General features: G+C 46.2%; 1 non-coding gene across 1 annotated transcript; it reads right to left on the minus strand.

The window, feature by feature from the left end:
- Positions 1 to 11,593: 11,593 nt before the first annotated feature.
- LOC116270463 lies at positions 11,594 to 11,761 on the minus strand. The gene has a single exon (XR_004178494.1). It is a non-coding gene; the product is annotated as a U1 spliceosomal RNA (small nuclear RNA).
- Positions 11,762 to 13,099: the final 1,338 nt, after the last annotated feature.

Below are 13,099 nucleotides of genomic sequence, written 5' to 3' on the forward strand. Positions count from 1 at the left end.
TCAGCCTGAAGCCTGGGTGTGAGGGAAGAAGTGACAGGCATGGGAGTTCTTAGAAATCAGCCATGTACCTCCATCTGATGAAGCGCCACGTCTGTTCTTACTAACCCCTGAGAACAATGACTTCTGCTTCCCTTCTGCCTTCCAAGTCCTGTGCAAGATCCTCTTGTTGGCAAACTCTAACCTGGGAGCATGAGGAAGAGGATGGGGGGGAATGGTTTCCAGCCCTAGGTAGACGTGGTAGTGGTGACGTGTTGACACATGGGGGCTCCGCTTCGGACTTCCCAATGAATAAGGCCAGGGAACTACAGCTGACGGCTGGGCCATCCGAGAGATGTTCAATCTTTACTTTCTATGATGACAGAGCAAAGCAGCCTATTTGCTATTTACTTTCCAGATGACATCTTCAAGAAACTTCTGAAAATAGGTCTTTGTGTCAACCAGTAACTGCTGGTCAGAGGATAAGTTCTGGAGTTTTCTTGTATGGCATGGAGACTCTAGTTAATAATAATATATCATATATGTGAAAATTGCTGAGAGTAGATTCTAAACATTATTATTTATTTATTTATTTTCTTAGTGTTTTCACCCCACTTCAATAAGCTAGTCGAAGACAGTAGATTTTACATGTTCTCACCACAAAAAATGGTTAAGTATGTGGGATGATAAATATGTTTGATTTACTCATTCCACAGTGTATACATACATCAAAGTATCATTTTGTGAACTATAAATATATCATTTCTCATTTGTCAATTAAAAATGTAGCACACACGTGCATGCATACTACATATAAATATACATTTTTAAACTGCTGGTCAGGAATCAGAAGGTCTCCATGGGTGGTGTCACAGGGCTCCCCCTGGCAGCCTCCCTCATGGTTCTGAGCCCTCCTCAGTCACTCTTTTGTTTAATGCTTTAATCCCTGTTATGTAGAAAGCTTCCCTTCAGCTCATGGTAGGCCCTTATCTTACCAGTGGTCAAATAGGTACAGGAAACATTGCCTGCTTTGTTTTTGGTGATTTGCGGTGCACACGAGTACATTAAAGACTCTAAAAACATGCTTTTTCAGAGCATGTCTATGACAGCCTGCAGTGTTGGAGGTGAATGGCTTCTTCAATGCCAATGTGCAATTAAATGGGAGGAACAGAGATGCTGTCTTGGGAAGTATAGACACAAGGAGAAAAGAGTCATGAGGCTGGCCAGTAAAGAAAACAACTCAAGAAGAAGTTGTGTACACTTGCCACATTATGTCATGCAAGATAGGAGTTGTCAATAATTTCCAAATTAATATATTGCACAAAAGGCCCGGGAGTTATCGTGGCTGTTGACAGCACAGTGTTGGTGAGTACCCCTCCCCAGCATGTAAGATAACATCTGTCTTGGCCTCTGTAATTAAGAACAGATGCGAATCCATTTCAACCTTTCCATGCTCTAGGAAGAAAGGGCTGCCATGCAAATGAGTCCAGCAGGCCAGTGTACACTAGAAGTCTTTTCACTTTGGAAGAGCAAACATTGATTTCAAACTTCCTAGAAGTACCTGTTTGAAGCCCTGTCAGTAGCCCAACAGATTCAGAAAAGATACCCTTCCCGCTTTAGACACCCGACCACCACTTGCCAGAGAACAGTCATAGATGTTCAAATTCCCCATCACGACCATGTGAAGGGGCTGCTAGAGCTTGCAGTGCACTTGCGACACCTACGGGCATCTCCATATTTTGAAAGACGTACCACGGGTGGTTCATGTTCTGGGGGTTGTCTGATGGATGACATTCTATCAGCTTTTACTTGGATCTATTGAATGTCCTTTAATGACAAACACTATTCTCCAAAAAATTTCCACTTTTTATTCTCTCTTAATTCCTTTCTCTCCTCTGTCTGCTGTCATCATCTGATTGGTAGAAATCCTACTAGCTGCCTGTCCTGTCTTATTCATAGGGACAGCCACCTACATCTGTGGACCTCTCTTCTTCCTCTCCCAGCTGCCTGCCCTGTCCTGGTCCCTTGAGGTGGCTTTCCTCCCCGAATCTGCTCCTGGACAGTCCTTATGGTCCCCTGATTTGCATCTCTGCTCCTTTCTCCCCAGGCTGTGGGAACCTCCAAGAGAAGGGAGATGGAGAGCCCTGCTCAGAAAAAGTGGCCTATGAAGCTGTGGCTGGGTCCCCAGCGTCCTCGGCCTTCCTTGTTCATGGAGGGGGTGTCCTGTGGGTGTGGGGACAGTGGGCTCAGGAGTAGCATCAGCAGTGAGGTCTGGTGAGTGAGCTGGTCAAGCAGGCAGAGTAACCAGAGGTGAAGATGAAAGTCGTGGATTTGGGCACACAAGAGCTGGCTCCTAGGAAAATCAGCTAGGGCTGGCAGCTTAAGAGACTAAAAGGTTCCCCTAAGTCCAGGGAAGGGGGTCAAAGTCCACAAAACAAGGACCTTGCCCCCGCCCTCCCAGCAAGTGACACATAGATTAGGTCAGATACTCGAGTGGGGCTGTGAGACTTAGACACATCCCACGTGTGGCAGATATTGATGGGGTGAAACACTAAACCTGGAATGCGGCTCTAAATTTGAATTCCAGTTCAGCAGTAAACTCACCACATGACCTTGGAAGAGACCCTGCACCTCCCTGAGCCACAGAGCCCTTTACTGCAAGCTGAGGATAACATCCGTCCTCAGCACCCCAGAAGTGTGTTGAGAGGAGAAAGGGTTAGAGGCCTGGGGGTTCCTTGTGAGCAGTGATGAATGGAGGGGTCTATGAAGGGGTGGTTGAAAATCGGGGTGCTCCAGGCCAGGGGTAGGGATCCTGGCAGTGGAGTGGGGGAGAGATTCGAGAACAGAGTATCTCCAGGTTTTGCCATCTGTAGGGGTCAGAAGAATCCCGCCTTGACCTTGGGCTATTTCTGGAGAGCTGGCCAGGCATCTCTCATGATGGCAGCAGCTGGCTGTCTCTCCTTTGGGGCTGGCTGCCTGCTCCTTGGCTCTGGCTGGACCCGCTCCAGGCTGAGCTGTCACTGGGTGAGCTTTCAGAGCCAAGGTAGGACAGAACCCAGGCTGAGCCCTCTGGAGAACCTGCAGTATCTCAGAGGCACTTTAGTTTCTGAAGGGAGGAGAAAGCCTTGCAAGTTTAGTCCACAGTAGCCTGGAAGAAGCCGTCTCACTGGGGAGTCTGAATTGGTCAATATTTCCTAGCCCTGTCACCACCACAACTTGACAATTGCTTCAGGCATTAATTACCCTTTGCAATAACCTTCTCATCAAGTCACTTCTCCTTTCAACAAATTTGTAGTAAGGGCCGATGTGGCCCCCATGGAGCTTACAACTTAGTGCATCAACAAGTAAATAAACATGAAAAAAACAATATAATTCTGACTTGTGGTAAGAGCTCATAAGGAAGTGAACTGGGTGCAGTGTGGTCAGGTGGTCAGGGAAGGGGCTCTCTGGAGAGATATCATTGAAACTGAGGCTCGAAGGATAAGAAGGGGCCAGCTAAGTGGACAGCAGGGGGATGGGAAGGTGTTCCAGGCAGAGGGAACAACACATGCAAAAGCTTCAAGGCAGGAGAGGGCTCAGGGCCTTAGACATACCAAGGAGGTGAGGGGGACTGCACTGTAATGAGTGAAGAAGACAGAGTGTCGAGACCAGTCAGAGAGACAGGCAGGAGTCAGATAGGGCAGGGCCTTTTAGGCCAGGGGAAGGAGCTGGGATTGTCTTCCAAGTACAATGGGAAATGCTAAAGGGTTTTAAGGAGAGAGTGATGGCATCTAATTTGCAGTGAAAGGTTACTTTGCTCTGTGGAAAGACAGAAGAATAGAAGTGGGAAGCCCCTGAAGTAGTTTGGGTGACTTATACTATGATAAGGTAGCAGACAGGATAGGCTAGGTTGTGCTGCAGTAACAGGCAGCCCCCATCTCAATGCCTTAACATAGCAAAGATTTATTACTCTGTCATGCATCAGCAGAAGGGCTCTGTTGATCTTAATCACTCAGGAATCTAGGTGTGGGTCTCATCTGGACATGATGTCCATAATCCCCATGAAAGGAGACAGGAAGTATATTAGTTCTTTAAATTCCCACCAGAAGTCACAGATGTCTCTTCACATGTCATTGACCAAACAGGTCACAGAGGCAAGCCTAACTTCAGATGAAGTGGGAGACTGCCATCATGCCACAAACCCAGAGAAACTGTATCACACTAATGACCACCACAGGCCAGGAGAGTGAAGACAGAGAGAAGCAAATGAATCCAAGGCACATTTTGGAAGTGTCAGCTGAAGAATTACTAGGGTCATACATTTAGAGAGGATAACCTTATTTCTCCTAAAGAATTGTAGCTTGCAGTGTGTCCATTCTGACAAGCTGGGAAGCATTGCCTTGGGTCAGAAGCTGAGAACAGGCACTTTGAGGGTGGGAAGACTAAGACAGGGATTTATGCTGAGTGGGATGGCCAAATATAAGCATGTCATGTGCAGCTGAGCATCATGCTGCTCTGTGGGTCCCACGTTAAAAAAAATGGTAGCATTAGCATGATCCAAGGGTAGAGTTTTCGGTTCTCTGGTGTCGAAAGGTAAAGCAGAGGACATGAAAACCCTCACTGTGTATCCTCACAGGTTGGTTTCAACTTGGCTGGTTGAATTTAGGGGCATGGCAAGTCTTTTGAAAGAGCTGGTTACTGTTTAGCCCTTAGGGAAGAAAGCCTCGTGGTGGTTAGTGAAGAAGGGCAGATAAGGAAGCTTGTCTCACCTCTGGTTGCATCGTGGGTGGGAATTCAGTTTCCAAGGTTTCTCTGAGGTCCTTTAGACCAAGAAGGGATCTATTCACTTAGTTTGGGGCTGGATTTCATTTTTATTTCTCAGAAGTAAAAGTGACAGGCCTTCCTGATGAGTTGTATGTAGAGCAAGGGGAGGAGCTAGGAGAGTCTGATGATTCCAGGTTCCTCAGGGCCTGCTGCTTGGTGGTCCCATTTGCTAGAGCAGGGACTGGAATGAAAGGCGTGGAGCCGGACATACTCCAGTGTGGCAACTGGATTATACAAATCTGGAGTTTGGGAAAGGGAGTTTGGACTGGAGGTACAAATTTGGGTGTCATCAAATAGAGATAGTGATGAGCGCTTTATGAATTGGGCCTTAGAATTCAGACTGAAACTTACACCACTGGCTTCCATGGTTGTCCATCCTTTGAACTCGGACTGAATTACACCACTGACTTTTCTGGTTCTCCAGCTTATGGACAGCAGATGGTGGGACTCTTTGGCCTCCATAATCACATGAGCCTCTTCCTATAATACATTTCCTTATATATATGTAATATATGTGTGTGTCCTGTTGATTCTGTTTCTCTGGAGAAAGCTGACTAATACAATATTTCCTCCCAAAACTTTTTTTTTTTTTTTTTTTTTTTTTAACCACTATGCATTTCCACCAACAATATTTAAGAGTCCTATTTTCCCATCCTTCACTAATCCTGAAAAATCTTTCCGGCTGGGCGTGGGAGGCCAAGGCAAGTGGATTACCTGAGGTCAGGCATTTGAGACCAGCCTGACCAACATGGCGAAAGCCCTCCTCTACTAAAGATACAAAAATTAATGTGGCATTGTGGTGCATACCTGTAATCCCAGCTTCTTGGGAGGCTGAGGCAGGAGAATCACTTGAACCCGGAAGGTGGAGGTTGGAGTGAGCCTAGATCATGCTACTGCACCCCAGCCTTGGTGGCAGAGCAAGACTCCATCTCAAAAAAAAAAAAAAAAAAAAAAAAAGAAAAGAAAAATATTTCTGAATCCTTGTGGCTAGTGCTCTAAAGTGCAGCACAGTGGAAGGGCAGAGACTCAGAAGCAGGCTGACTTTGGCTGCATTCCTGGCTTCTGCTTGTTTCTAGTTTTGGGCCTTCTAGTGGGCAAGTTACGTAGCCTCTGTGAGCCTTGTTTTCCATAGCTGCAGAGTGGGGTTGCAATCGTATTAATTAAAGTCTTTTTAGCGGCAATTACCAGAATGACCTCTGGCTAGCTTACTGGGCCTTTATTAGAAGGGCCTGGGGGTAGCTCATGGCTTCTGAGGCAGGGCAGGGCCACCTAACTTCAGCAGGGCCCGAAAGGCCGGATCCCGGCGGTCAGCAGCAGATTCATGGGTTTCCCCTGCAGAGTGGGGCTGCTCAAATTCTGTGGTTGAAGGACCAAGTGTTTAAAAACTTCAAATGTTACATTCCAGTGCTTTTGGAGATGCCATAAAGTTCAATTACTAGAAACAAGAAATTAAGAAACATACACAAGACCCCATTTTTAATTATTGAGTCTAACAGACATAAAGTTACTTTGTCAAATTGCTGTGAGACTTGCTAAAAGCTTACTTGATTTCTGCGCTTACCTGGTTGAACACTGACGACAAACACTTCAGCATCTTCCCTAGCTTGAGACAACACTTGGGGCAGCACTGTTCACCCTAAAGCATTGCTAAAAGCAAGCTCACTTCCAAGGCTTTGCTCTCAGGTCAATGTTCCACAGTCTTGGAGGGGGAATCTGATTGCCACAGACTGTGTCACATCTCAAAGGAGACAGCCATAGAGTATGTGCATCGCTTTGGGAAGACATTTTCATCTGCGGCCACCCAAACCTGTTGAACACCCCATGTAACTTCCCACATTGTGACTGTTGCCTTCTTTGTGTAGAATCTAGAAATCTACGTTTCCCAGTTTCTCTGGCTACTCACAGGGTTTAGGTTTATGTTCATTCATGTTTGAGATTTTGACTCAAGAGTGGGTATGAAGCAGAGATAGGGCTTGGGGTGGTGATTTTGCTAACATGGGGAAGCCAGGGTAACTGAGATTTTGGGGTGCCAGCAAGACCAGCTCTATATCAGGCCAGTTCAGTGGGGTCATAGGAGGCTCCTTTTCTTTGTTTCTTTGTTTGCTTTTATGAGACAGGGTATTGCTCTATTGCCTAGGCTGGCGTGCAGTGGTGTGATCACAGTTCACTGCAGCCTCAAACTCCTGGGCTCAAGCAATCCTCCCACCTCCCTCCTGAGTAGCTGAGATTACAGGTGTGCACAACCACACCTGACTACTTTAAAGTGGAGATGGGGGTTCCACTCTCTTGTCCAGGCTGGTCTCCAACTCTTGGCCTTAAGTGATCTTCCTGCCTCAGCCTCCTGGTTTCCTGAGCTTGCTTTCTTTTTTTTTTTTTTTTGAGACAGAGTCTCGCTCTGTTGCCCAGATTGGAGTGCAGTGGCGCGATCTCGGCTCACTGCAAGCTCCGCCTCCCAGGTTTACGCCATTCTCCTGCCTCAGCCTCCCAAGTAGCTGGGACTACAGGCGCCCGCCACCTCGCCCGGCTAGTTTTTTGTATTTTTTAGTAGAGATGGGGTTTCACCGTGTTAGCCAGGATGGTCTCGATCTCCTGACCTCGTGATCCGCCCGTCTCGGCCTCCCAAAGTCCTGGGATTACAGGCTTGCGCCACCGCGCCCGGCCTGAGCTTTCTAATAATTTTAACTATATCCCTTTCTCTTTTGGATTCTGTTGCCTTCAGCCATGAACCTTGACCCACACAGGCCCACCCGCTTGCTCCTCAGGGCTCTCAATGACATTTCACAATGATGTTCCTTGCTGTAGGGATTTCATCCATTTTTCTGGGCACATGCAGGCCCTTTCAATCTGGAAATGTACATCTTTCAGTTCTGAGTAATTTTCTTAAATTGTTTATTAGTTCCTTCCTTTTTCTTTTTCTGATCTCTCCAAAATCGCTTTTCAGAAAGAGCAATTTGGATGTTGGACTTCCTATTTCGGTTTCTCTGATTTTCCATCTTTTTGTCTTTTTGCTATACATTTTCAGGGAAATTTCCTCAATTTTACCTTCCACACTTGCTGTCGAGGTTTTCATGGCTGCTGTCATTCCCCTCCCCTCCCACCACTGTTAAAAGGTTGAAGACATTCTCTCAGTGAGCCTTTAAAAAGAGCATCTTGCTCCTATTTGGTGGAGACAGTAGCTTTTCTCCTATCTCTGTTGATAGTAAATAAATACTATCAACATTAGTAAGCGTCCTCCCATCTCTCTCACACATATTGTCTGCTCCTGGGTGTTTGTCGTTCTGTTTGTTGGTGTCTCTGGCTCTGACGAGAGAGGTATTCCACTGGTGCTACGTAGCCCTCGGCCATCCGCTGGCAATTAGAGTGAGGATCAGCCTCTGAGTCTGAGGAGGGAGCTTGTTAGCTTCAAGTCCGAGGCAGGGCAATGCTGGGCCACTGGGCCACTTACTGCAGGAAAGCCAGATGTCAAGGGCTTTAGAGCTTTCTTCTTGGGCCTCTCAGGGGTGTAAGCCAGATGCTTTGGGTTAAGCTACGCTTCGGTTTGTCCAAGCGCACTTTCCAGTATGCTAGGCTTTCCCAGAGCTTCCTCATCTCCTGCCTGGAGGCAAGGACCTGGCTGCTGTTGCCCTGGGTGGCTCAGCAGGCAGCAAGCAGCAAAACCCCTTGTTTCTATTCTGCAGCTCACACCCTTACCTGTGCCAGCTGACCTCCAGCCGCGGAGACCCTCCGTTTCCTCCTTTTCAGAGAAGACAGGTTGGGTCTCAGCTGGGTGGGGAGGACAGCTGCCTGGTGTTGCAGGGGAAGGGAGAGCGTCTGGGGTGCTGGCGGCCTGCCACACAGCTTTCCCTCACCCTCCTCCATTCAGGCCCCCTTTGCCTTGACCTTAGAAGTTCCAGGGGCTGCCAGTTCCTGAGCTCCTGAGGATTCTGCAGTGCGGATCTGTATGCTTCTCAGCTTTCCCCACCTCAGCACCAGCTCTTCCTGGGTTCTGTTAAATTAGTCCCCATGCATTCATCTGCTTTCCAGCTTCCAAAGTTTGGCTGCAATGGCCTCTCTCATGTTTTCCCGTTTGTATGTGCCTTTTCTCAATCTCTTTACTATAATGCTGGTGGGGTTTCAGGAGGGAGAAAAGTTGAATGTGTAGGCTCAACCTGGCATCTTGACCTGGAAACTCCCAATCAGCTTTTTAGTATTATCCCCTTAAATAGAAGATAACAGCCAAAGATCAGTGAATGATTGAGGAAAGCCTATATGTGAATATCAAGAGAAAAAGCCAAGCCAAACAAAAGCAGAACAAGCTTCAGGGAAATAAAAACAAGGCAGGGAACTACAGGAACACTTCAAACATGTATCGTACCAACAACTTATTTATGGGATGGTCAGTACATATGGTTTTATTCTGGAAATGGATAACCAGAGAACTCGAGGGACAAGTAATCTTTTAAAAAAGCGAAGACACATAAAGATGCACATACAAGAATGCTTATCACAACATGGCTTCTAATAGTAGAAGATGTATACAACTGAGAAGTCTAAGAATAAAGGAACACTTTAATAAATTATAGTATATAATTACAGTGGAATACTGTGCATTCGTTCAAAGCGAGGTGGTAGAAGCTGGGTGTGGTGGTGTGTGCCCATAGCTGGACTGTAGTGCCAGCTACTTTGGAGGCTGAGGCGGGAGGATTGCTTGGGACCAGGAGTTTGAGACCAGCCTGGGCAACAGAGCCAGACCCTATTGCTTAAAAAAAAGATGTGATAGAAATGAATGCATACAAATGGGGCCGGGTGTGGTGGCTCACGCCTATAGTTTCAGCACTTTGGGAGGCTGAGGTGGAAGGATTGCTTGAGCCCAGGAGTTTGAGACCAGCTTGGGCAACATAGTGAGACCTTGTCTCTACTGAAAAAAAAAATTAGTTGGGCATGGTGGCATACACCTGTAGTTCTAGCTACTCAGGAAGCTGAGGCTGGAGAATCACTTGAGCCTGGGAGATCGAGGCTGCAGTGAGCCATGACTGCACCACTGTACTCCAGCCTGGGTGACTGAGTGAGACTCTGTCTCAAAATAATAATAATAATAATAATAATAATAATGGAAAATTACAGTTTATCATCAAAAATTAGAGTACAGAATCAAAATATTTATAGTAAAATCTCATTTTGGAAAAATATGCATAGAAAAATGTACAACTCCAATTAAAATACAAAGACTGTCAGACTGGATTTTATTTTGTTTTTTGAGATGGAGTTTTGCTCTTGTCGCCCATGTGCAGTGGCACGATCTTGGCTCACTGCAACCTCCACCTCCCAGGTTCAAACGATTCTCCTGCCTCAGCTTTCCTAGTAGCTAGGATTACAGGCCCCTGCCACCATGCCTGGCTAATTTTTTTGTAGTTTTAGTACAGACGGGATTTCACCATGTTGGCCAGGCTGGTCTCCTGACCTCAGGTGATCCACCTGCCTCAGCCTCCCAACGTGCTGGGATTATAGGCGTGAGCCATCGCGCCAGGCCCAGACTATATTTTAGTGCCCTTATATGCAGTTAAAAAAACTGGAAAACTATGTATAAAGAATATTAATAGTAGTTACCTGGAGGTAGTGGAATTCTAGGTGAGCATTATTTTGTTCTTTGTACTTTTTTCTATTTTGTTAAATATTTTTCAGAATGCTTGTATTATTTTATAATCAGCATTCAGTGGTTTTCTTGTGTTGCTTCTAATATTTATTCCATTTGATTTAATAATTTATTTTCTAGGAAAATAAATTTTTATTTATTTATTTTATTCTTTAGAAAAGTAATCAGAGCAGATCAGATAAATTATCTAAAATGTTTTAATCACATTGTAATTTAGAATCACAAAACGATTGGAAACAAGCAAGCAAGCTAGTAGCTGAAAGCCCAAGATGTGTTAAATGGATTATTTTACATTTCTATGTTGGAACACTCAGTTATTAAAACAATACATGTGATAGAATATTTTTGATAAATAGCATATATTGGTGCAGATAAGTATGAGCTCAGTGAGCTTTGAAATAACTAAATATAGGTTAGATATATTTATGGAAAAAATCTTAAAGGAAGCATATGAAACTATTTTAAGTGGTTGTCTCAGGGTAATGGGATTCCCCTACCTAAGCATGATTTCTGGGAGGGTTGAGATGGGGTCTCTCGTTCACCATTCTATTCCTAGGACCTGGGGGCTGCTCTAAGTATCTCTTGAATGAGTGAATGTATTACAGATGCTTTTGACTTTCCTGTATACTCCAAATTTTCTACCATAAACATGTTTGCTTTTATAATCACAATACATTTTAAAACTTTAAATGAGGAAATGGGTAAAGAAAAGGGAAAATATGGGAAAGTGGGAGGGTGCAAAAAAATGTATCCTCCTCTGAATTGACTCCACTCCCCTCCTCCTGATGGTGGCTGTGAGTGACAGGAGCCGGCTTTCTCCACGAGACCCTGTCTGCATCAGTCCGTCTCCCCAACCCCACCCCAGGCCTGCCACCACCTCTCTGTGCTGGCAAAGAATCTGCACTCAAGGAAATAATTATGAGGCCCATGGTGGCCTCAACACCTGCAAGACCAAAGCCTGTGACAAGCACAATGCTCCAAACCTGGCCCAGGGAAGCAGAATGGAACTGCCACAGTCCCCACCAAACCAGATCCACCCACTCCAGGAAATCGGCCTGGTGCCAGGGCGTTGCGCCTGGGGTGGCCTAACATTTCCGCCCAAACTTGGGCCAATTTGAGAAGGTGGAGGGTGAGGTGCTTGGGGAAGGAGTGTGTTCCTGTTGCTCGTTGCCATCACCACCTACAGGAGGAGAATGGAGTCAATCCAAGGGAGGACAAACTTTTCTTTCTTTCTTTTCTTTTTTTCTTTTGGGGAAAACACAGGGGTCTGCACCTCCGGGGTGCAATGGTGAACTTCACCCTGGGAAAACTACCTTTGTGATCATGGTATCTCCTCTGCCAGGTAAGTATGAGCATAAACTTTCTGTACTCTTCCCATTTTCCCTTTTCTTTACACGTTTCCTTGTTTAAAGTTTTACAGTTTATTGTGATTGTAAAAATAAACATGTTTATGGTAGAAATTTTAGAATATACAGGAAAGTAGAAAGAAGAAAGTCAAAAGCACCTGTAACACATTCACTCATTCAGCAGACACTTAGAGCAGCCCCCAGGTCCTGGGAATAGAAGGGTGGACGAGAGGGTCACCCAGATTCTCCTCGTTATAATAATAGCAATAGCTACCCCTCTGGGTCCTTGTATGTGCCAGGTTTTTACTATGTGTTAAACAATTTTCATTTATTATCTCCCTTGATCTGTACAAAACCCATAAGAGGGAGGATTCATATTAAAATCTCTGTTTTACAGATGAGAAAACTGAGGCTTAGAACAGTGAAGGAGGTCACTGAAAGTCACACTGTGAGTTCAACTGCAAAGCTGTAAATGGAAAACCCCCTAAGGCCCTGCTCTTAGCTCCTCCTGGTTCCCTGTTGCAAAGAGGCATTCCCCAGGCAGCTGTGAGGTGGAAATCTCTGTCTTCAGCCTTGTGGCTGAGAAGTTTCCCAGAGAACAGAAACTGGAGCCTTTGGAGACCCCACTCGGCTGAGGCCCCGGGACCACTAGGGGGCAGCAGAAGTCTGCTGCGCTGGCGGGAGGCTCTGTCCCTGGCTGACTGCAGGCTCCGGGCAGCTGTCCTGAGTTAAAACCTGAACCTCTGGTGGCCGAGAATAGCAAGGGGCTGTCATTCACGTGGGCATCTTCCTTCCCAGGGTTTCGAAAGTCCCTCACGTCATCGTTGTCGTTTCATAATCCTGCTCACGGAGCACTTTTTCCGTCTTCCTCAAACAGGTCCTATCTTGGCCCGGGAGAATGGGTTCAGGGACACAGGCTTCCTGCGGGCAGTGTGTTAGATGCTGGGCTGGTCACTGGGGCCACGGGGATTTAAAAAAAAAATCCTCTAGAAAACCCAGGACTTGCCCCCCAGGGAGACTGGCACCTAAATAAGCAACCGAAGTACACGGTGCAAAGTGCAATAATAGACGGACATCCGAGATTCGGAGGCAGCATCAAGTGGGAGAAAGTGGGGCGGCATTAGAAGCCGGGGATTTGGCTTAGAGGTGGCCCAAGGTATGCAGCTGTCTGCAAATGCCATCCTTCATGTGAGGTGAGGCACAGGAAGAGGCTGAGAAGTCTGGTCTAGAGGGATGTTGGGTAAATGGTCCCAGGTTGAAAAATATTAGATGCTGAAGTAATGTCAAATGTTCTCGAAACTGTGAGGTTTGCCTCTGAGTCCCAGGCAGGGTGTGGGCTGGG

The sequence above is a fragment of the Papio anubis genome, chromosome 14, assembly GCF_008728515.1.
Source record: "Papio anubis isolate 15944 chromosome 14, Panubis1.0, whole genome shotgun sequence".
Taxonomy (NCBI): domain Eukaryota; kingdom Metazoa; phylum Chordata; class Mammalia; order Primates; family Cercopithecidae; genus Papio; species Papio anubis.